The 25,156-nt window shown below is 38.8% G+C and overlaps 1 long non-coding RNA gene across 2 annotated transcripts in view; it reads right to left on the reverse strand.

Moving 5' to 3' along the window:
- Positions 1-24,630, reverse strand: part of LOC308343089 — a 213,907-nt gene extending 189,277 nt beyond the window's left edge. For both annotated transcript variants that reach the window (XR_013966846.1, XR_013966847.1), the window contains exon 1: positions 24,513-24,630. This is a non-coding gene — a long non-coding RNA (uncharacterized lncRNA). The remainder of the gene's footprint in view (positions 1-24,512) is intronic.
- Positions 24,631-25,156: the final 526 nt, after the last annotated feature.

Here is a 25,156-nt window from a genome sequence, read left to right on the forward strand (position 1 = left end):
GACTATTTTTAATGGTTTCACCAGGACCATCAAAATAACCTTGCACAAAAACAACTTTTGACTAAGGTAACTGCTCGTCTCTTTGCTGAGAGTTGAGAAATAAAGCAAAGTTGTCCACGTGTTAGGAAACTAAAATTAAATATGACAAGAAGTCCAAATATTAGTGTTTTTTCCTGTTAGGCTAAATAAAGCTTCTGCTAATTCTTCAATGTTTCCTATAACACGTTAGAACCAGAGCAAAATGGTTAAAACTCTTTCCTCTCGTAGGCTGGCAGCTGAGTTTCCATCATTTACTGTGCTATAAAAGAAAACTTATCATAAATTGTTTTGGTGTCCTGGAACATTTTCACTGGCAAATGAAGTTGACAGTTAATGGAGTCTCATGCAAAACAACAACAGCACTCTTAACCCTTGTATGTCTAAAAACACTAGGAAACACTGCTTTGCAACTGAAAATAAGAACTAGATCGTTCTCACTAGAAGGAAGGGAGGGGTTGGTCTTCTTTAGAAGATCTATAATAACTCCTGTCTATGATAGGATCTGAGCAGAATTTACCAGATAATGTTTATTTGGGGAAGACAGGATAAAAAACAAAATCATACTATTTCACAGGTTGAGGTTCTGTCAGAACTACCATACCATCATGGGAATTTCGTTTTGTGTGGCTGAATTCCCATGTGGGGGTTATGTCTCAGTTGTAAGATTTTCTTCATGTAAAGGAAGCCTTACAGAAAATTGTAAGCACAGAAGAAAAGAGGCAGAGAAAAGGGAAGAAGTTTTAGTAATCCTTTAAGATCTCCTTCTCTATACCAAAATCCTGGAAAAACTGGTAAAAGGAGGTTGCTTTGTGAGCAGCAAACCTCATAAGAAACATTGATTGCCTTTGAGGATATTTTCATCAAGCTGTGGCACACTAGTAAGTTCTTTTTCTCCAAGTCAGAGGCATCACTCAATGGTTATCACATTGAAATTGTACAATTACAGCACCTATTTTATCTGTCTTCAGTGATTTAATTGAGTGAATTCTTTGAATATTTCATTGATGACCATCATTTATAAGAACTCAAAACTTTGTATGTCTCCAAATTTAAAAATACAGAAATATATTGAGAGTCTGATGTGAAACACAAATAATCCTTAAAGAATTTTCAAAATTCTTTATTTTTATTTTGAATTTATTTATAAATTCAAAATTTTCAAAATTTTCAAAATTTCCATTTTCAAAATGAAAAGCTTTTGTGTGTTGAAGGAAACCATCAACAAAATGAACAATCAATCTACGTATGGAATGAGAGAAGATCTTTGCAAAGATATATCTGATGATTCAAGAGGTGAATAACCAAAAGATATAAAGAACCCATACAACTCAACACCAGAAGAGCAAATAATTCCATAAAAGTGGGCAGAGGAACTGAATAGACATTTTTCCAAAGAAAACGTGTGGATGGGCAGTGGACACATGAAAAGATACTCAATACCACAAATCATCAGGGAAATTCAAATCAAAACCACAGTGAGATATCACCTTACATCTGTCAGAATAGCTGGTATCAAAAAGACAAGAAATAACAAGTGTTGGAGTGGATGTGGAGAAAAAGGAAATCCTCATACAAGCAAACTGTTACAGTCACTGTGGAAAATGGTACAGAGGCTCCCCCAAAAGTTAAAAGTAGAAATATCATATGATTCAGTAACTCCACCACTGGATATTTACCTAAAGAAAATGAAAACACTAATTTAAAAAGGTATATGTACCCCTCTGCTTATTGCAATATTATTTACAACAGCCAAGATATGGGAGCAAACTAAATGTCCATCAATGGATGAATGGAGAAACAATGGAGTATTACTGAGCCACCAAAAAGAATGAGGTCTTGCCATATGCAACAACATGGATGGACCTAGAGGGTATTATGCTAAGTGAAATAAGACAGAGAAAGACAAATGCTGTATGATTTCACTCATATGTGGTATCAGAAAAACAAAAGAAAGCAAAGAGAAAACAGAAAAAGACTTGTAAATACAGAGAACAAACTGGTGGTTGCCAGAGGAGAGGGAGGTGAGGGGACTGGCAAAATGGGTATAGAGAAGTCAAAGTATGGGCTTCCAGTGATGACATGAGTAAGTCACAGGGATGAAAGATATGGTATAGGGAATATTGTCAGTGGTATTTTAATAGTGATGTATGTTAGCTACACTTGTGGTGAAAATAGCATAATATAAAGAGCTGTCAAAGCCCTATGTTGTACACTTGAAACTAATGTAACATTATGGGTCAACTATACTTCAATTAAGAAAAAAACAAAAGCAAAGCTGTGTTGAAAGAGAAGACTGGCTTGGGCCATAGCTACCCACCCCTCCCCCTCAAGTGATAGGATCTATAGTGATATACTTGAAAAGGCCAGATTCCAGATTATTGTTTTCTGGATACTTATGCAGATAAGTCCTGCTTTTGTTGAAGGCTATGGTCAAGTTTTAGAATTTCTCTTTCTCTCTTTTTTGGACTGCCACACTTGGATTAGAGACAGCTCTGGACATAAACTCAACCTTTGGCAGATACACTCACTTTTTCATAAAAAAGTCTATGTTCCATGAAGTATCACTTACCAAGGAGAAGCATGTGTTGGCCTAATATTTCTTACACCAAAAAATCTTTACATCTTCTCTGGCCAGACCCATTCAAGGGAAAGTGTCTATGGCCTGTAACACTTTATGATGTGCTCAAGATGAGGAGAAATAGGAAACTTCTCTATTCTAGTAAGGTGAGTGATCCTCTGTTTGGGATTTTGAGCATGATACCTTTTTGTGTAAGGTCCTGAAATTCCCAAATGAGTATAGAAAGACTGCCTAGGTCATTAGGTAACAAGGTGATGGTAAGCAGATACTATATGGGAGGGGTTTGATATGACCTGCTCGACTTGGGATTTATTACAGACAGAGACGTGGCTATAGGTCAGGGATTGAAAATCAGCAGTTTTGAATTCAGGCAGGACCTCAGGAGGGTTTTCTTCAGGGCCAGCCAGGACTTAAGAAATGCTATAAGGAAGCCCTGGTCCTTTTTATCTTGATCCACTTAGATGTGTTCTCTTAGTTATTTCTCTGACTTCCGCTGCTGCTGGTCTTAAAAGATGGAGAGCAGTTAATGCAGATCTGAGTTTTCTAAGAGGAATGGGATAGTCCCACTCCCACAGGTTTCCTCGGTCTCTAAGAGGAAGATTATATTCTCCGGAAGGACTTTAGCCTTGGATTTTAGGGTTGCTAACTCCCAGGGTAAGAAGTATGAGAGGTCAAAGGAGAATTCTCCTCAGCCGTGGTCTCAATCTCCAATGCCAGGTTCTGAACTACACAGCTCTGGCTCAAGTCCAGAGCATAAGGATCCTAAACAAACACTTCCACAGCTAGGTGTAATTGTCTCACTTATTAATAAAGATGCAAGTGACTGACTTCCCTCATCAGTATCCCTTACTTTCTATTCATATCTGCCCCACTCATTGCTGCTCATATTTCAGTTTGAGCTCAAGAAAATTCTCATTAATTTCCACCACAAAAACTAGAAATTAAGTATTTTCCCTATCAAAAAAATATAACTTAATGTTCTTTGTTTCTGCCACTTTTCCACGCTGCCTGCATCCACCGCAGACAGTAAATTCTATATGACTAAATAAATGGAGTTGGAGATGAGGTGAAAAGATTGCCAGTTGAGAAAACTCTTCAAAATTCCTATTAGGGTTGACTGTACACAGTGAATAATTATAGCTTTTCTCTATATAGATCTGAAGTAGAAAGATTTTTCAAGGATTTCTTTTCCAGTGTATAGATTATTCAAGTGGCTTTTCTACACTCTTCCTATTGGATTTTTTTTTTAATAAGGTGAAAGTAATCAAGTAGCAAAGGATTCATTCATTTTTCTGCCAGCAGCACTGCATAAAGTTTTCATAGGTAACAGCAAAGCTAATAACAAAATTCAGATCTTGTATTACTTGGGAGATTTCTTCTATTTATCAATGTATTAGTTCCACCTAGAGATCAGTGGAATGCCAATATGGCAGTATAAAAATGTACATACACAGAAAAAAATTTTGATGATGCTTAATTGAAAGAAAGGGGAAAGAAGGGAAGATGATGACTTGTGCCTGCATGTGGATCTGAGATAAACCAGCAAGATACGTGACAAGGTGACTATATTTAGAGCAAGATAATCTGGGCCTGAGTCTCACCTCTTCCAATTACTAACAATTTAATCATGGGCAAAAGAAGACATTTAAATTCTCTAAACCGAATTTTGCTCATAGTAAAATGGAGCCTCAACTCTAGCCATGTGACCAGATTATTGTGGGGGGAAAAAAGATGGGATAAAATAAAAGAATGCATTATTAAAACTCAGAGGCAAAAGAAAGTTAAGCAGCATAACTGTAGTACCACAGCAGAAACTGATGTATTGTATTCAGAAGAAACAGGAAAGACAGAGAGGTGAAGAATCAACATCCCTTGTCTCTTTTTATTTATTTGATTTTTTGAAGTTTTTAAAAAAATTCCAGTTAGTTAACATACGTAATATTAGTTGCAGGTGTACAATGTACTGAGTGATTGAACACTTACACGCAACACCCAATGCTCATCACAGTGCACTCCCTAATCCCCATCACCCTAATCACTCTATCTTCCCACCCACCTCCCCTCTGGTAACCATCAGTGGTTCTCTATAGCTAAGAGTCAGTTTCTTGGTTTGTCTCTCTTTTTTCCCCCTTTGCTCATTTCTTTCTTGAATTCCACATATGAGTGAAATTATATGGTATTCGTCTTTCTCTGACTTATTTTGCTTAGCATAATACTCCATCCACATTGTTGCAAGTGGCGAGATTTCATTTTTTCTGATGGCTGAGTAATATTCCACTGTATGTATATACCACATCTTCTTTATCCATTCAACATGAATGGACATTTGAGTTGTTTCCATAATATGGCTGTGGTATAAACACTGGAGTGCATGTACCTTGTCTATTTTTAAATGCTCATCAGCCCCATATTATAAGATCAGAATTCAACTACACCAAAATCAACTGCTAGACCACTGGTTCTGCTTCTAACATTCCCATTAATATACTGCATAAATTTTTCCAAGTTATTTGACATTCCTGGGATTATAAGGACTGATTAATCTATAGCCTCGACGTTTCCTAACTTCCAGCCTCACCTGTAGTCAGTGGGTAGAATGCTATCAACCATACAGAGCTAGGATCCAATCTCAGGTTGGGTTCCCTGAGAAAGGAGATGCTACAGCAGGACCTGAGTCTAAGTAGTTTATTTAGCAGGTGATTCCAAAAAGCACAGATAGGGGGATAGAGCAATGAGAAATGAGGGAAGGGCAAGAAGTCAATATAGGGTGCATTATCTAGCAGGTTAACACTGCAGACAGCTCAGGTTCAAGCCCTTGGGGGAATCTCTGGAAGACTGTATAGAATTTATGTCAGAGTTGTCCCATCTAAGCAGAGAGGAAAGTGGGTCATTTTCCCCTCCTATTCCCTTCCTTCACTGGCTGAGCAGTGTTCTTGAGACAGCAACTCCCCAGCACCTGTGATTTGCTGTGCATACCAGCCAAACACATCAGAGAAATCTGGCAGTGACCGGTCACGAGTGCCCGCACAAAGGAGTCATCAACATGCATGAGGAGGGTGAGTGCTGAGGAGACACGGGTGGGGTTATGACAGCAAATGCTATGATACTGTGAAAGGGAGATGTGCTGTTCAATTCCCCTTCAGAATAGAATAGCTGCTTCCTTCAGGAATGGTGAGCTGAAGGACACCTGTGCTTAGTGGCTTCTGGACCCCCTTCGAGTTTCGAGGTGAGGGAGCACTCTTTTTGTGGCAACTCCACCTCATGATTGAGCCAGGTGGTGGTTCAAGGGCCTGTCCATTCTGCCCAAACTAGGACTTAGCTAGTGAGTAATCTCTGCTCCACAAACCCTCATGGTAGAGGCTTTCTTAGGTTCATTCTAGACTGACAGCTCCTTCCAACCCTTTCCTTTCTCAGATGTTACTCCCCAGTAAACCTTTCGTTTTCTTAACTTCATCCCTAATTCTAAAGAGAGGTTTGGAAAGTATTAACTGAAACCAAAGAAAAATCTACCATACATAAGTCAACGGGAAAGCTGGACTGAAAAGATCCTTTCCCTACCTAGTAGGGCTAGACAAGAGAAAACACTCCCCCAAGCATGTCATCAGGAATCAACTAGACAAAAATACAGTCAATGGAAACAAGATAAGAAAAAAACTTGGATGCCTGAAAGAAATGAAGGTTTGGTTAGACACTGAAGAAATCCTTGTGTGGGTGGGGGGGATCATGGAAATTCCTTCTCTAGGCAAGTTTTTAAGAGGACAGATTATCTATTCCAATGAAGTTCATGACATTTTCAAAATCCTTACCACAGATATTATTTTTATTTTCTTTAAAAGTTTTATAGATGACTTTGTATCTTTTTTTAAAAATTTAAATTCAATTAGCCAGCATGACTATAGCTTTTAAAAATAGCAGAAGCATTCAGGACTCAGTGGCAACAAATCCAATAACTTGATACACATGAAATCATCATAATAGTGAGAAAGGCTTGAACAAGAATCTGTTATTTAGATTTAGCTATTTATCCATTCACCAAATATATGTTTGAACCCTCCTATTTTGCAGGAACAGTTCTAGATATTAAGATATATCAGTGAATGAAACACATCCTAATATCCTGCCATTGTGGACATGATATACTGGAGAGAAAAAAAAGATGATAAATATTATAGTAAAATAAGTGTCTTAAAAGGTGCTACATGATATGTAAAAATAAAAAGAACAGGGAAATCCAGAGTTTCAGGTAGGATATAGTTCCAATTAAAATTAGGTAAATGGGGTAGGTTTTATTGAGGTGACATTTGTTCAAAGTCTAGATTGAAGTGAGGCAATCAGCTATATGAATAGTTGGGAGACAGAGAATTCCAGGCCCAGGGAATAGGCAGTGACCTCAGGTTCTAATTCAAATTGTTCTACCTTTAAAACCCATCCTCTTCTCGTTGGTTCTGGCTATAATATTCTAAAAATGATGCCACTTTCAATCTTCTAGAGACTACTTCTTTCTCTTATAACCATCAACCAGATGCAATTTGATGAGATAACTGTCTGGCTGCAAACTATACTCATATTTACATTTTCTTTGCTCTATCTGAATATTTATAAAGACAAGGTGACATATTGGAAAACAGAGCCTGAGGGGTACCACCCACACTCACACTGCATTTGTGGTATGACTTGTTGGGTGTTTATTCCTAGAACACTCATTAAATGTTAAGTGGTAAGCAGGACTTAGAAAGTCTCTAAAATCCAAACAACTTAAATGAGAGTCATTTTCTCTTCACCAATTGGAAGACAATGAAGAGACAAGTTCAACTAATTTGCTCTCAGGCCAGTCCTCTTGTGAGCATCCCAGTCCAGGCTGAACATTTGAAGTGACATATTTCATCATTGCTCACAGTGAATCAATCTTTATTTTTTATGTAGAAACCAATTCTGGTGACTTTTACCTGAAACCGGCAACATTTCACCTTGCTTGCTAAAAATTGTTCAAAAGATACACACTATTCAGGACAATTGGAAATACCCTGCTTGCACCTCCCCATAGAAAGCCCACTTTCTGAATATCTTTGACCTTTTAACTATCTCTCTTCCTTCCCCCCAACCAATGACTAGAATGCAGTATCTCCTAAAGGACATCAGAATTAGAAATTAGACCATGGCAATCAGATTGAAGGTGTCGGTAGCCCCTTGCAATGAGAATAAAGCTAACAAGCACCCAATAATGATATGTAACTTATATAATAAGGACAACGGATTTTTTAATGAGATTCTTTTTATGTGCAATGTGAAATATTTGGAGTTCCTTGAAAGGTAGGTAGTGCATACTTTGAAATTGCATTATGTAATTTGTGGAACAAAATTAAAACATCTTGCATTTCCAGCACATTTTTCCCAAGGATGACCCAATGTGCTGAAGATATGAATTCACTGATTTTCCTACTGTCCTTTTAGTAGCTTAGAATCAGGTATTATTTTCCTGATTTCAGAGACAAGGACCCTGTGTCAACCTTCACCTCAACCATCACATATGTTGCTTTCCTTGGTTTAAGTAGCCATTTGTCTCCTTCACCTTCCAGCAATGTAATTTATTTTGCCTTCGCACACACACAGACATGTACATTTTTTTCCCCTGAGTGCAAAACAAAGATTTGCCGTGGACGTCACTCTTGTGCTGAAACCTAAAACAGTCTTGTAAAAATGAATCGAGGCCATTTTTACCCTTAGCTTTGTAAAAAAATAAAAATTGATAATATCCAGTATTGAGAATGGTATAGGGAAATGGGTCCTCTGAGGCATTGCTGATGCTGAAATGAAGTGCTACAAAATGTCTGCAAGGTTAGCTGGAAGTTTCTATTAAGTAAATAAATTATATAATTTTCTTTGGGAAATCTACTTATAGAAATTAAAATCCTAGGATTCATACAAAACACATTTATTTTAGGATGCTTTATAAGGGCCCAAATCAAGCAAATGAACCAAGAAAAGCGTAGGAAAATGCAGTTTCTCATCAATGAATGAATGAATGAAAATTTTCTAATTCATTCTTTCTGTGGAAAATCAGGTAAACATAAAAAAAAAAAAAACAAATTACTTTTTCAAGCATTACCTGGAAAGATGATTATATAAACTAAATGAAAAGATCAAATGGATGGTAAAATATATAACATGATCAAGTTTTTAGGTAGGAAAAAGCAATACTCAGATGTGAGAAAAAATATATTTGTCTACATATTAAAAGCGTGGAGAAAAATACAGCGGGATAAACCCTAAATTGTTCATAGTGAGAAGCTCTATGTATCCCTGTGTTGGTAACTAAGGACAGGAGGAGTGGAAAGAAGGTGCCAGGGAGATTAGGGATTTTAGTTTGTTCAACTTCTTTGCTTCAGCATGAAGTCTGAAATAAATACACCCCCCCAAAAAAAAATTTTTTTAAGGAAGACATGACACAGAATGGTGAAATAGAATGAGAGGGATTTGGGAATCAGCCATATTGAATTTTCCTATGTAATGTAAGACACACCATTAACTGTTCTGATGATGTGTTCCTTCATATAAAACGGAGATAATACTTAACTTTCTTTGTAAAGCACAAGGCACACTACTGGAAAACAATAAGAACAGTACAGATGCTACTCCCAGGGTCACAATGTGCATCAGAAAGCAGAGAAGAGAGAGACAGGGAAGGGGTAGAAATTCTTTGTGTCAGACAACAGAAATTGTTTAGTTGGGCGAATTTCGCTGTTAACCAGCTGCTGGGTAAATTATTGCTGGAAGGAATATATTCATGCCCTCGTATGTTCTGCCTTTGTGTCTTACAGATTTAATCTCAAAATTTATCAGCCTCAAGATAAAACCCAGGGCAATGTAAAACCAAAGTTTTGGAGAAGAGAATGCATGGTGGCATCACCACAGAAGTGGGAGGAAGCAATCTAGTATAGTTAGCCCGTTCAGGTCAAGATTAGTAGAAGGTAACATGACAAGGATTGCCTACAACCACAGGAAGCTAGAAGAGACAAGGAAGGCCTTTGGAGAGAAGCTGGCCCTTGCCAGCTCTTGATTTCGGACACTTAGCCTCCAGAATGTGAAAGAATACATTTCCATTGTTCTAAGTCACCCTGTTTTGGGTACTTTGTTAAGGAAGCCCTAGGAAATGAAGAGATTTTGCTAGGAAATCCAGGGATCCCCAAATTCTTCATATAAGGTCTTAGTCCATTTGGGCATTACAGGATTATAACAGAACACTATAGTCTGGTTGGTTTATAAACAACAAATTTATTTCTTATAATTTTGAAAGCTGGGAATCCAAGATCAAAGTGCTAGTATAGTCAATGTCTGGTGAGACCTCACTTCTGGGTTCACAGAGAGCTGTCTCTGGCAGTGTCTTCACAAGACAGAAAAGGAAAGGAAGTTCCCTGGGATTTCTTTTAAAAGAGCATGAATTCCATTTAAGAGGGCTCCGTCCTCATCACCTAATCTCCTCCCAAAGATCCTACCTCCCAACATCATCACACTGGGATTTAGGATTTAACATATGATTTCTGAAGGGACAAAAACATTCAATCTATAACATATGCCCTCTTCTTTTAGGGTAAAACTATAGGATTCATGATTGTAGAGACTGGTTATTGGCTTAAGAAAAAGATCAAGATTTCTCTCTCTTACAGACAGCATGTACATCATTATTCTAAAAGCCCCTGCACAGAGAAGGTAGGAGAGAGGCACTATCATATATTTAAATCCCTATCTCATCGGTGCTAAACTGTGGATTTCTGGCAGGGAATCATTTTCAGTGCATTAACTTCTACATTTGTATTTTTAAATATTGGAGATAACAAGATAAACTTTCAGTAAGGATCCGGTAATTTTCCCTAATTGAATCTGGTGTCTTATCCAATTCTGTTAACCTTCTTCTGGGTGAGCCATGGAAGTTGCTTGTCTGATGTGGTTCTATGATGGAATGTATCTGGCTCATTTTAGGTCCCCCTCACTATTTGCAGATAGCTTTTACTTTTTAGTTCAGCACACACCCAAAGTACTTTTTGTAGTCTTTATGGAGCCTATGCTTGTCTTCAACAAATTCTGCAAAATATTGCATCCTTCCGTACTTGCTTGAGAATGACATTTTTATCCTTCCTTGAATGTCACAGTAGCATAAATATGATGTTTTCTTGGCCTGCTGTGCTCTTACTCACTAGTTGCACTTACAGTCTGCTCCTTGGCACACAGAATGTACTAGGTAGCATGAGGATATTTCCCGTCCAACCCCATTAAACATCTTTTATCATCCTCAGCTCAGCTTGCACCTACTGCACTTAAAGCAAAAGACAATCTGGCTTTAGTTAACCTGTCTTGCCATTCTCCACTGTAACAAAGAAATAGAATAACCATTCTCATCAAATTGTCAGATATTTTGACTGACCTTTATACTAGACAGAGGCTATTTCTGCCTAATTTTGCCATTGGGTTAATGTTTTGAATTCTCTTAATTTACTATGAAATATTTTTCCAGTTAAGAGGCAAATTCTTATTTACTCCAACAGAAGTACCTGTAGAAACAAGCTTACTGTGTGATCGACTGATCGCAGAGTGAAACATAACAAAAATCCTACTCTCAACAGTGTTATCAGTCACACTAAATCATAGGGGAAAATGCCTTGGTATTCACATCCTAAATCTGGAAAAAATTTTCCAATGGCAAATTTCCATTTTCCCATTTACTGTATAGAACTCTGTTAGCATGCCCTTTTGCCAAATAAAATGGAACTATTATTACAAAGTATTTTTAATAAAAGAGACTTGGTGTTTAGTTGGGGGAACAACACTAAAATGCCTCTAAAAAGCAGAGCTACCTAATGAAATAAATTTGACATCTGTCTTTAGAGTTTATAATATAACCATAATACCTAAACGTTCAAAGCAATATTGAATGACAGTGGTCAAGGATAAGAATTAACTAGGAAAGACTTCCTTAAACAGACTGAATTCAGATTTGAAGGAAGTAATAAAGTAGACTGGCAGGGAAGAGATGAGAAGTCTAGGAAAGAACAGACTAGGATTTTCAACTTAAATCTGAGACATTCATAACTCTGCTCCTTGGTCAATCATAATATATCTTCACCCAGCTTCCTTGCTGAAAAAATAGATATCCTGGAGTTTATGACTTCTATAATTTAAAACCGCTAATATTCTATGGAGATGGATAAAAAAAACAAAAGTAGCAAAAACTGATTTTGCTGGAGTTGAAATTACCATGGATTCTAAACTCTTTTTTTTTTTTAAAGATTTTATTTATTTATTTGACAGACAGAGATCACAAGTAGGTAGAGCAACAGGCAGAGAGAGAGAGGGGAGCAGACTCCCCGCTGAGCAGAGAGCCCGATGCGGGGCTCAATCCCAGGACACTGAGATCATGACCTGAGCCAAAGGCAGAGGCTTAACCCACTGAGCCACCCAGTTGCCCCAGATTCTAAACTCCTAAAGGTAGAGGGAAGGATATATATTTTTATTGGTGGCATATAAATATTGTATAAGATTTTATTTATTTATTTGTCAGAGAGAGAGCACAAGCAGGGGAACAGCGGGCAGAGGGAGAAGAAGCAGGCTCCCCACTGAGCAGGGAGCCCCATGTGGGGCTGGATCCCAGGACCATGGTACCACGACCCGAGCCGAAGGCAAACGCTTAACCGACTGAGCCACACAGGCATCCCTAAATATTGTATTTTAAAAGTATTATAACCATTTTACTGTGTCACTTTAGCTAAGCTGTAACCACCCTGCCCATCATTTCTTCCCTTGTATAGTTCTTATCATTTTTACCTAAAAAAGAGAGAAGGTTTACTTTTCCTTCCAACTCTATTAGAAAAAAAGAAAAAGACTATAAAATAGAGGGTCGTAGAAGATCGTCATTCTAGCTTTGGCTGCCTTCCTTTACTCTTAATCCCAATGACCTCCCTCATAGAACATTCGATGGAAATAGCTCCTATGCAGAAAATGAACTTGTGATGAAAGACCTGGGTTCCTAGAGATGGTCTTTTGCCACATTTACCTGTAGGATGTTAAGTATGTCATTGAAATTCTTTGACCTTCAGTTTCCTCATCAGTGAATGGATGATAATAATCCATACTCCACAGGGTAGTTGTGGAAGTTAGTAAGATACCATAGATAAAACAAGAAACAGATGTTAAACTCAAAGTAGATGCTTTCTCTGTGATGACTGGATCTCTGTCCTAGAGGTCACATGCATGTGCATGCATTTTCTGCTAGGAACAAATGTAGCAGAAGATAATATGAATTTCAGAGCAAGCAGTGCCAAGTCACTGGTATATTTCCAGTGTCTAAATAGAAATGCTAAGAGCTACCTTTGGCAGAGATTATGAGAAGTTATTTGCAAATTCTTTTGTGGAATAAGAGTTTGTCGTTATGATTTTACCGTGAAGTCTCCCACTCTGCTCTCCCTAGACACAAAAATCTGAGACAGTGTTGTTCTCTGGGCCCCCTACAGGCAACTGTACCCTAACTGATTCAGTGTATCAAAACATTGGCATTTGAATTCATCAATTCTCTTTTTATCTTCCCCTGACCTCAAAGGGGGACTAGATCACTGGAATGCACTGGAATGATCCTTCTCTAGAAGTACAACATGATCACAACATCTGAGGACTGCCCACGTTAGAGTTCTCAGGGCTCTAAGCTCTGTTTTCCCTGAAGTTCTCATGAAAATCCCCTGAAACCCTAGGGTTTCCCACTTCCTCTGGGGGGTCTTGTTCATGACTTTCTGCACTGCCTGACTCTCCCTACTTTCTACCCCCATCCACTCTGTGTTCTTGTCACCAGGTGCTAATAACATCAGTATTAGCACAGTAATTACTCCTAATGAAGGGGGACAAGGGAGGGGTTCATGTTAATCAACCATGTGCTAGGAACCACATCAGGTGTCCACTTATGTCCTTTAATTTGATGAGTTTAGATATTCTTAGACTTTCTAGAAATATGGCTTTATGTCCAAGAGTGACTGTAAAATATACTTTTGGATTATGTGGGGTTGATTGTGGTGGAGAGAACCTGTATGCCTCTTCACATCTCATCCTAGCTTGGGAAGATGCTGACTCCACCCAGGGGTGGGTTAGTGCTGAGTAAAATAGTGTGTCCTCAAAATGTGGGTGGAATCTCAAAGTCTTTTTTTTTTTTTAAAGATTTTATTTATTTTAGAGAGAGAGAGAGAGTAAGCAAGTGTGAGAGAGAGAGAGCACGAGCAGGGGGAGAAGGAGAAGTGGACTCTCCGCTGAACAAGGAGCCCGATGTGGGGCTCAATCCCAGGACCCTGAGATCATGACCTGAGCTGAAGGCAGACACTTAACTGACTGAGCCACCCAGATGCCCCAGAATCTCAAAGTCTTTAAAAATCCCTGCCACTGAATTTATCCATAGCTCATCACGGCTGTCGCCTGACATTAAAGGTGAAAAGGAAGGGAAGATGCCTGGTGGAGGCAGGTAAGGGGAAAACAATGTTAAATATGGCTTTAATATTGCATTGTAATGCTTGCTCATAATTGGTTGATGTCCTACCTCTGAAAGAAGTCTCTCCATATCTGATTTCTAAATGCTGAATTGGTCCATCTAATCCTGATGCTTTTTGACTTTCTGTGTAAACCCCACTGACTTCAGCTTCCCTGCTGCACCAGTCTATTGGAGCACAGTAATGACTGCTAGTGGAGAAGGGCTTAAGAGACAACAATCACAACAAGAAAAGAATCACCACCAGCTGATACATGTTTTGAGGGCTTCCACACATTCTGCACAGATCACCTCATTTATCTTTCCTGCATCCCTAATGACTGGGAGGGAACTGCAATAATATAGTTCTATTTTTTTTCAATTAAAATATTTTTTCTTTTCAAATTTTTATTTAAATTCCAGTTATTTAACATACAATGCAATACTAGTTTCAGGAATAGAATTCAGTGGTTCATCACTTATATCACCCATCACAACAAGTGCTCTTCACAAGTGCCCTCCTTAATCCCCATCACCCATCTAGCACATTCCCCACCCAACACCCTTCATCAACCCTCAGTTTGTTCTCTGTCCTTGAGAGTCTCTTATAGCTTGTTTTCTTCTCTCTTCTCCCCCCTTCCCATATGTTCATCCATTTTCTGAGCAAAATCATGTATTTGCCTTTCTTTGACTGACTTATTTCACTTAGCATAATATCCTCTAGTTCCATCTATGTTGTTGCAAATGTCAAGATTTCATTTGTTCAATGGCCAGATAATATTCCAGTATATAGATACACAGATATAGATGTAGACAGATAGATAGATAGATAGATACAGATATAGATCTATCCCACCTCTTCTTTTTTTTTTTTTATTTCACTCATATGTGGAATTTTTTATTTAAAATCAAGTAATTAACATATAGTGAGGTATTAGTTTCACAGGTATAGTTTAGCAATTCATCAGTCTTATATAATACCCAGTGCTCATTACATCACGTGTCCTCCTTAATGTCCATTACCCAGTTACCCTAGCCCAGACACTGCTCCCCTTCCTTCCCTTACAATCCTCCACTTTGTTTATTTTTTTTTAAATTTTTTATTTCTTTTCAGCGTAACAGTATTCATTGTTTTTGCACCACACCCAGTGCGCCATGCAATCCGTGCCCTCCCTAATACCCACCACCTGGTTCCCCCAACCTCCCACCCCCCGCCCCTTCAAAACCCTCAGGTTGTTTTTCAGAGTCCATAGTCTCTCATGGTTCACCTCCCCTTCCAATTTCCCTCAACTCCCTTCTCCTCTCCATCTCCCCTTGTCCTCCATGTTATTTGATATGCTCCACAAATAAGTGAAACCATATGATAATTGACTCTCTCTTGGATCAACCAGGAGATCAAGGAAGAACTTAAACAATTCACGGAAACCAATGAGAATGAAGACACTTCGGTCCAAAACCTATGGGATACAGCAAAGGCGGTCCGAAGGGGGAAATACATAGCCATCCAAGCCTCCCTCAAAAAAAAAATGGAAAAATCCAGAATACACCAGCTGTCTCTACACCTTAAAGAACTGGAGAATCAACAACAAATCAAACCAACTCCACACGTAAGAAGGGAAATAATCAAGATTAGAGCAGAGATCAATGAGGTAGAAACCAGAGATACAGTAGAACGTATCAATGAAACTAGAAGCTGCTTTTTTGAAAGAATCAATAAGATCGATAAGCCATTGGCCACACTAATCCAAAAGAAAAGAGAGAAAGCTCAAATTAATAAAATTATAAATGAAAAGGGAGAGATCACAACTAACATCAAGGAAGTAGAAACAATAATCAGAAGTTATTATCAACAGTTATATGCCAATAAGCTAAGCAACCTAGATGAAATGGATGCATTCCTAGAAAACTATAACCTCCCAAAATTGAACCAGGAAGAAATTGACAACCTGAATAGACTAATATCTAGTAACGAGATTGAAGCATTGATCAAAAACCTCCCAAAAAACAAGAGCCCAGGACCTGACGGATTCCCTGGGGAATTCTACCAAACTTTCAAAGAAGAAATAACACCTATTCTCCTGAAGCTGTTTCAAAAAATTGAATCAGAAGGAAAACTTCCAGACTCTTTTTATGAAGCCAGCATTACCCTGATCCCCAAACCAGACAAAGATCCTACCAAAAAGGAGAATTTCAGACCAATATCACTGATGAATATGGATGCTAAGATTCTCAACAAGATCCTAGGAAACAGGATCCAACAGTACATTAAAAAGATTATCCACCATGACCAGGTGGGATTCATCCCTGGGTTACAAAGATGGTTCAACATTTGCAAAACAATCAATGTGATAGAACAAATCAATAAGAGAAGAGAGAAGAACCACATGGTCCTCTCAATTGATGCAGAAAAAGCATTTGACAAAATCCAGCATCTGTTCCTGATTAAAATGCTTCAAAGTATAGGAATAGAGGGAACATTCCTGAACTTCATAAAATCTATCTATGAAAGACCCACAGCAAATATCATCCTCAATGGGAAAAAGCTTGCAACCTTCCCGTTGAGATCAGGAACACGACAAGGATGCCCACTCTCACCACTCTTGTTCAACATAGTATTAGAAGTTCTAGCAACAGCAATCAGACAACAAAGAGAAATAAAAGGTATCCAAATTGGCAAGGAAGAAGTCAAACTCTCTCTCTTTGCAGATGACATGATTCTTTATATGGAAAACCCAAAAGACTCCACCCCCAAACTACTAGAACTCATACAGCAATTCAGTAACGTGGCAGGATACAAAGTCAATGTACAGAAATCAGTGGCTTTCTTATACACTAAAAGTGAAAATACAGACAGGGAAATTAGAGAATCAATTCCATTTACTATAGCACCAAGAACCATAAGATACCTGGGAATAAACCTAACCAAAGAGGTAAAGGATCTGTACTCAAGGAACTATAGAACACTCATGAAAGAAATTGAAGAAGACACAAAAAGATGGAAGACCATTCCATGCTCTTGGATCGGAATAATAAACATTGTTAAAATGTCTATACAGCCTAGAGCAATCTATACTTTTAATGCCATTCCGATCAAAATTCCACCGGTATTTTTCAAAGAGCTGAAGCAAATAATCCTAAAATTTGTATGGAATCAGAAGAGACCTCGAATTGCTAAGGAAATGTTGAAAAACAAAAATAAAACTGGCTGTATCACGTTACCTGATTTCAAGCTTTACTACAAAGCTGTGATCACCAAGACAGCATGGTACTGGCATAAAAACAGACACAGAGACCAGTGGAACAGAGTAGCCCAGATATGGACCCTCAACTCTATGGTCAAATAATTTTTGACAAGACAGGAAAAAATACCCAGTGGAAAAAAGACAGTCTCTTCAATAAATGGTGCTGGGAAAACTGGACAGCTATATGTAGAAGAATGAAACTCAACCATTCTCTTACACCATACACAAAGATAAACTCAAAATGGGTAAAAGACCTCAACATGAGATAGGAATCCATCAGAATCCTAGAGGAGAACATAGGCAGTAACCTCTTCGATATTACCCACAGCAACTTCTTTCAAGATATGTCTCCAAAGGCAAAGGAAACAAAAGTGAAAATGAACTTTTGGGACTTCATCAAGATCAAAAGCTTCTGCACAGCAGAAGAAACAGTCAACACAACAAAGAGGCAACCCACGGAATGGGAGAAGATATTTGCAAATGACAATACAGACAAAAGGTTGATATCCAGGATCTATAAAGAACTCCTCAAACTCAACCCACACAAAACAGATAATCATATCAAAAAATGGGCAGAAGATATGAACAGACACTTCTCCAATGAAGACATACAAATGGCTACCAAACACATGAAAAAATGTTCATCATCACTAGCCATCAGGGAGATTCAAATTAAAACCACATTGAGATACCACCTTACACCAGTTAGAATGGCCAAGATTATCAAGACAGGAAACGTGTGTTGGAGAGGATGTGGAGAAAGGGGAACCCTCTTACACTGTTGGTGGGAATGCAAACTGGTGCAGCCACTTTGGAGAACAGTGTGGAGATTCCTCAAGAAATTAAAAATAGAGCTTCCCTATGACCCTGCAATTGCACTACTGGGTATTTACCCCAAAGATACAGATGTAGTGAATAGAAGGGCCATCTGTACCCCAATGTTTATAGTAGCAATCGCCACGGTCGCCAAATTGTGGAAAGAACCAAGATGCCCTTCAATGGACGAATGGATAAGGAAGATGTGGTCCATATACACTATGGAGTATTATGCCTCCATCAGAAAGGATGAATACCCAACTTTTGTAGCAACATGGACAGGACTGGAGGAGATTATGCTGAGTGAAATAAGTCAAGCAGAGAGAGTCAATTATCTCACCTCTTCTTTATCCATTCATCAGTTGATAGACATTTGGACTCTTTTCATAGTTTGGCTGTTGCTGATAATGCTACTATAAACATTGGGGGTGCATGCAGCCCTTCAAATCTATTTTTTTTTTTAATCCTTTCGGTAAATACCTAGTAGTTCAATTGCTGGATCACAGGGAAGTTCTAATTTTAACTTTCTCATGAACCTCCATACTGTTTTCCACAGTGGCTGCTCCAGCTTGCATTTCCAGCAACAATGCAAGAGGATTCCCCTTGGGATGCAGTCACAATGCAGAGTCTGTGACTTCTTCAAACTCTATCAACCTTGGGAATAGAATCCACAGGTTCTGCTTATTGTTGGTGTGTATTAAAGTGCCATCTGATGACTTAATGAAGACAGCAAGCACTAATATTTGAGCAGGAGGAAAACTGAGGTAACCCTGCTTCCACCCTGCTCTATGAACAGCCTTCAGTCACTTACTAACATAACAAAACCCAGCTTGACCCTGGTGGCAAAGAACCTGATTATGCCAGGCTGGAAAGGATCAGTGGCTGTAATCACATTGAAATAACTCAATTGGGCAAAGAAGGGAAAAGCCTGTAACATTTCACAAACAAATTGCAAATGTAATTAATGATGATGACCTGAGAAGTGATCGATGATTTTCAAAGAAAGACTGAACAGGAGCTGATCAATATATTGATGTCACGGAGACAAAAAAAAAGTACTCAAAATATTTCTAGAATGCTATGATTTGATCTAAATCATTAGTCACAGGGAACTCTTAGGTTCCCCCAAGTTCTGAATTCAGGCATCCCTACTGCTCCAAAGGTTAGATTTAAAGAGTGTGGTTAAAAGTGTGGAAACATTCCAAATAATTGGAGCTTACCCCTTTAATACCCAAATGGTTATTTACTATTTGAGGGTAAAAATTCTCCAAAACATGCACTAGAAAGAGGACACAAAGCAGAATCTTACATTTTCTGGATGAAGTTCTGCCACTGTTACGAATGCTCATGACTCCAGCACTGGTAGACACTAATGTTTGAGGGGTTACTGAGGTGTGTAGGCCACCTCCGCTTCTCTGAAATATCCCAGAATGGAGTGTTTTTAAGTTATTAGGCGAACTTCTTAAATTTCTCCTGCTTCCTCCTGTGCCATCATGCTGTACACAGTCGGCTTATTACTGTCATGACCTACACCTGATCTGTCCATTCCCCCCATGCTACCCGCCACTACTTCTTGAAAAAGTCCACGAGCTTCAGAGCACAAAAACGGGGTAATGGATGAAGATGAGCTCTGATGATCAGATTGCTTAATATGGTTGAGCACATTCCTCTTTTACTCCAAGGATGCTATTATTAAGTCTGATGTGAAACTCCCTTTTGATACATACCACTGTCCTCTGATTAGATTCACAAATCTCTTGGTGCTTCCATTTCCCCATTTAAAATGAGAATACGTATATCTGCTATGAGGATTGAGTAGAGAAACACACGTAAAGCACTGGATACTGGTCCTGGCCCACAGGATGCCTTTCTAAATGAATTGTTTTCATTGACAGTGTTATTGCCTAGATTGTGTTGAATTCAAGAAGCTGTAGAAATTATAGCAGAAGAAGGCGCTGTTTTCCCCTGTGGTCCAGTACTCCATCAGCCACCACAGGAAGTGGTGAGATGAGGCATACCTGAAACACTAGTGTAATGAAAGGAACACTAGACGCAGTCAGAAATCTGGGTGCAAAACTACACCTAGGTATAGTTTTACTATGTGCCAGGCACTGGTCTAAGTATCTAGCATACACTAATTAGCTCAAGTTGTCACAACAACCAGGAAGGCAGATGCTGTCATTAACCCACCTTACTCATGGAGAAACTGATGCAAAAAAATTTAAGTAACTTGCCCCAAATCACATATTGGACAAGCCATGGATCTGAACCCAGAGAGACAACTATAAGTCTGGGCTTCACAGACTCTCAGCCCTCTTAGCTTCAGTTTTCTCAAAGGTAAAATGAGAATACTAGCCCTATGCTGGAACCGGCAGAGGCTATAGCAAAGTCAAGTATGGTTGTCATTAAGCTGCTTGGCCGAAGTTTCGCTCTGTAGAGTGAAAGAGGATGGCCAAAGTTTCATCACCAAAGATGTGATAGGAAGATTATTCTAGGTCCAGAGGCCTAGGGCAACAAATTTTAGCAAACCTTAATATGCTTGCTGTAAAAAAAAAGGGGGGGGGACAAGTTATCATATTTTGAAAGAATTATTTGATTATTTAAAATCTTTTACTTTGTCAGTTAAGGATAATACCTTTCATGGTGTATAAAGAAGTTCTTCTCACATGAGTTAAAAAATGACTATAGAAGCACATGTTTCAGTCAGCATGTAAAAGTGTGTGCTGTTGGGGCACCTGGGTGGCTCAGTGGGTTAAGCCTCTGCCTTCAGCTTGGGTCATGATCTCAGGGTCCTTGGATCAAGCCCCGCATTGGGCTCTCTGCTCAGCAGGGAGTCTGCTTCCCCCTGCCTCTCTGCCTACTTGTGATCTCTCTCCCTCTCTCTCTCTGTCAAATAAAGAAATTTTTTTTTTAAAAAAGTGTGTCTTGTCCTCTAAATGGTAAACTGATATATTGGGGTGAGTTTATTTTGCTTTCCAGGTCAGTGTAATTGCCTATTGATTCTTAGGAAGGGAGAAAAAAAAGTGCCATTCAGAACCTTTGCTCTTTAATTTCTGAACAGAATTACAGCCTTGACGGAAAAATGACATTGTTCAATAGCACCTCTGAGAGCAAGGGCCAAGCCTTTTCCTAATTACTTGTGCATAACTGATGCTCAGTAAACATTTCTTGATTTTAAGGCTTTACCCTGTATAAATAATTCCTGCTTTGTTAGACAAATTCATGTTGCATTACTGATCAAGCACCGGATAGAGGATAGGCAAAAATACAACAACTGTAAACCTTTGCATCATTCAAAATTACAAAAGTTTGTGTTCTAAGACTAATGGGCATCAGCATACCACAGTTTCTAAAATTATATAAGAAATCTCAATATACTGTGAAGTGAATACACAGAACCCTACTGAGTTTGAAATTGCTCCTACCTCAAAAATGAAGATTAACTAAAGACACAGTTTCCTTGCCTTCTTGGAACTTACAGAGGCACTGAACTTTATTTTGAACAGACAAGTTTTCTTAATAAGAGAGGGAGAGAGAAAATGAGAGAGAGACTGGAAGAAAAAAGGGAGGAAGAAACAAAGAGAAAGCAATCATCTAGGGATGTCATAAAGAAATTTTTATGCCCCAGGCATAAGTGGCAAATGGCCTTGTATGAAGGAAAGAGTCTGACAAAACCCCCGCTAACCTCAGAACCATATGACACTTGGGATTCATGCTTCTCAAAACCTGTCTAACATCCCATGGAAACCATATTAAAGATGTTGGTCTTGAAAAAATTAGGTAATTGTTCATTCGATTCTCTATCTCCTTCCTATTATTTTCATTTGATTCATGTCTATTTCTATAGAATTTCCAGGAAGCACTTTACTCATAATTTTAAGGATTGTATGAAAGAAAAATGTAAACATGAACTAAACATACCCTGTGGCCAAATCACTGAACAATGTAGTTACTGTAACTCCTACGAGCATAGTATTTAAAATCAGAGTAGTCACAGAACTCTATGTACTTCAGATCTCTAAATAGAAAGTTAGCTTCATTTTGGAATACAACCTCTGATGGACCATTTTTTAAAAAGAAGATTTATGCATCTCATTAGAAATTTTCAGATATGTCTATGAAAGCTTTTTTCCTGCTAACTATGAGGCACTTATGGGTGCAAGAAATGTGTTGTTACAGCTTCAGTAGGTCTTTATCATCAGATGAATTTGTCAGGCCCACAACTACCCGGGTGCATAGCAAGTTTCAGATGTGGTCTCTGAACCAGTCTGTTTGGGATTCTTTGTTAGTGGGGCTGCAACAAGATAAGCAGAAGCTTGGCCAGGATGTAAGACAACTGTACCAGGAAGCTGGCATTTTTCTTAAAATGGTGTAGCTCCTCCCATAAAGGAAGAGGCACGTCAGTTTACATTGTGGGGCAAGTTCTCTTGTGCCCTTAGGGACCAGTGACTGTCTATGGACTGGCTACTTTGAGTGGCAGTGCTCTAGCAGTCGATTTTTAAGTACAAGACACTCTAGTGTGAAGCTTGAACTCTTGGGTTCTAGAGGCAGGCAAACTGGAATTTGAATCCTGGCCTCGCAACTCAGTATCCAAGGACCCCGCGTGAACCGCTCAAGGTTTGCAATCCAATTTCTGTACCTGTGAAACTGGGAGAGATGTGTCTCATACACATTAGGGTGAAGCTTAGACGAACTAATCAAACATGCTTAGCACAAAATCTGCCTATAGGAAGAGATCAGCTTAAAATATGCTTAGAGGTGTCACTTCCACATAACTGAGGAAATGAAAACTTTGCTGTCCTCCGTACGACCGTGACTGACAACCAAAACCACCTGAAATAGTCAGACCAGTTAGGATAAAAACTTCCTTCAGCAGTGAAACACAATAGTGGTTGAGAGCCTGAAAGGCTCACCTGGCATAGAAATACTCCCTGCTCCCCAAAGAAGGAAATGCATGCCTATTTCAGAGATAGCAGGCATGGGAAATAAACAGGATAGAGGAAAGGGCTTAACATGCGATGTCAGAACATCTGGGGATAAACCCTAACTTTTAGAAGTGGCTTTAACTTGAGGCAAACAAGTTCTTAAATGAGAAAATAAGACATTTATACGCACGCAGATAGACACCGCATAGTTCTTGGTGCAGAGAAAGTGCTCAAGTTATTTTGTCTAGTTAGCCATTACTAAGTGCGCAATATAGTTGACTTGGTTTTGTGCAGAAATATATTTCTTATTCTGGAATCTGGTGATTCAAATATTTTAGTCAATATTTGCATTTATCTTCTTGTTTTCCACCACTGACTTACTAGGCTTACCAAGTCATTAACGAAAAAGGGAATCTTCCCCAAGTCCTGTCATATCTAAAATACTCTTACAGTTGCATCAAGATTCTGTAAATCATCGACAAGTCCAATTAATACCAAATCATGACACCACCATTTTGATAGCATTTAATTACTTGGTTGGCATGATTTCAAGCAAAGATGGTAAAAATAAAATCTGAATAGGAGAGTTAGCATTAACTTGGGGTTTCCTCATCTCTGTTTATCTATCTACCAAGCTCATAAACCAGGTGCTGAGTAGACAAGGAGGGGGAGGAAGACCCTCATTAATCTCTATTCCCCAAGCCCAGTTTTATGGAAAACTATGAAACAGCAATTAATTATCAAGCTCTGCTCACTAACACCTTTGCTGAGGAGTATGCATGGGAAAAGACGCATGGAAATGAATCAATCATGTCTATTAGTGTAGACACATCTCCTCAAAGAGTGTAGTAAGATCATCTGTGTAAGCTCTGGCTGCCCAGTATGCACATACATTGTTCACGCCCTGAGGCCATGTCATGTCTGTGCTGATGGTGCTCAGCTAACCCAAACTTACTCAGTTCCTTCTCATGTTTTTTCTCTACCGTAATTACCTCCTAACTACTTCGTCCTGCCTCCAAGATAATCTCTCCTCAATTTATCCTCCCTAAGGCTGTGGGAATTAATTTTCCAAACTGCCAATCTGATCATGTCATTTCCCATTAGAATCTTTCAATGGCTACCCATTACCCTCAGGATAAAATCCAAACTCCTTAGCCTTATCAGGTCCCTGCTGATTTCCCCCAGCCTCAGCTCATATTACTTACTCCCTCACTTAGTCTAACTACAGTATTTGCAACTCCTTCCCTGTTCCAAACTCTCCTCAGTGCCTTAGCCATGTTCCTCGTCAGCCAAAATTATCCTCTCCTTTCTCCACATTATTATCAGACAAATTCTTACTTCACAGTTACCACATAGCAGAGGGCTTCCCTAGTGGCCTTCTCAAGCTTTCCAAGGGTTTCAGCAGTGCCAGCTCTTACCTCTCAGTTAACTTGCAAATCCAGTAACGAAATGATCAGTGTTCATCTCTGAACCTCCCATTGAACTATAAGATCCCCAAAGGCAGGTAGGGTCTTCCTCTGTGACTCTCTATTTTCAATGTCTATTACAGACTTGGCACATAGCAGGCTTTTAATCGATTATGAATTAACAAATACTCAAAGTACAGAGCTGAAGTTGCCCAACAGCATATCTGAAAAGTACCCAAGCAAATTATAAAATATTCTCTCTGGAATTCCTCACAACCAAAGCCTAAAATAGCCAATATTTATTCATCTTCAGTTCCAAGTAGTGTTCATGCTGAGGGGGCAGGGTGGACAGACACAGCACTCAGCATCAGTTCTGGGCAGCTTCTCTACTAGGTTCTTATCCTGTAGCTTAAATTGTCTTCAGATCAACTTGGTTTCCTGGCTGTACTGTTTTACACAAGGAAGTAGACACACATCAAGTGTGGGCACAACCCATACATGGTCCACTCTACCATATAGCTTTTTACATTCAAGAAAAGATTGCATTCTTTTTCAAAGGTCATAATAATAGAAATTATGTTCTAGTTTCCATGCACTTAAAGTTATCCATTTAGTAGCATTAGGTTTTTTTTGAATGACTTAGATGGGGATGTGTA

This window comes from Martes martes (genome assembly GCF_963455335.1).
Source record: "Martes martes genome assembly, chromosome: 5".
NCBI classification, from domain to species: Eukaryota; Metazoa; Chordata; class Mammalia; order Carnivora; family Mustelidae; genus Martes; species Martes martes.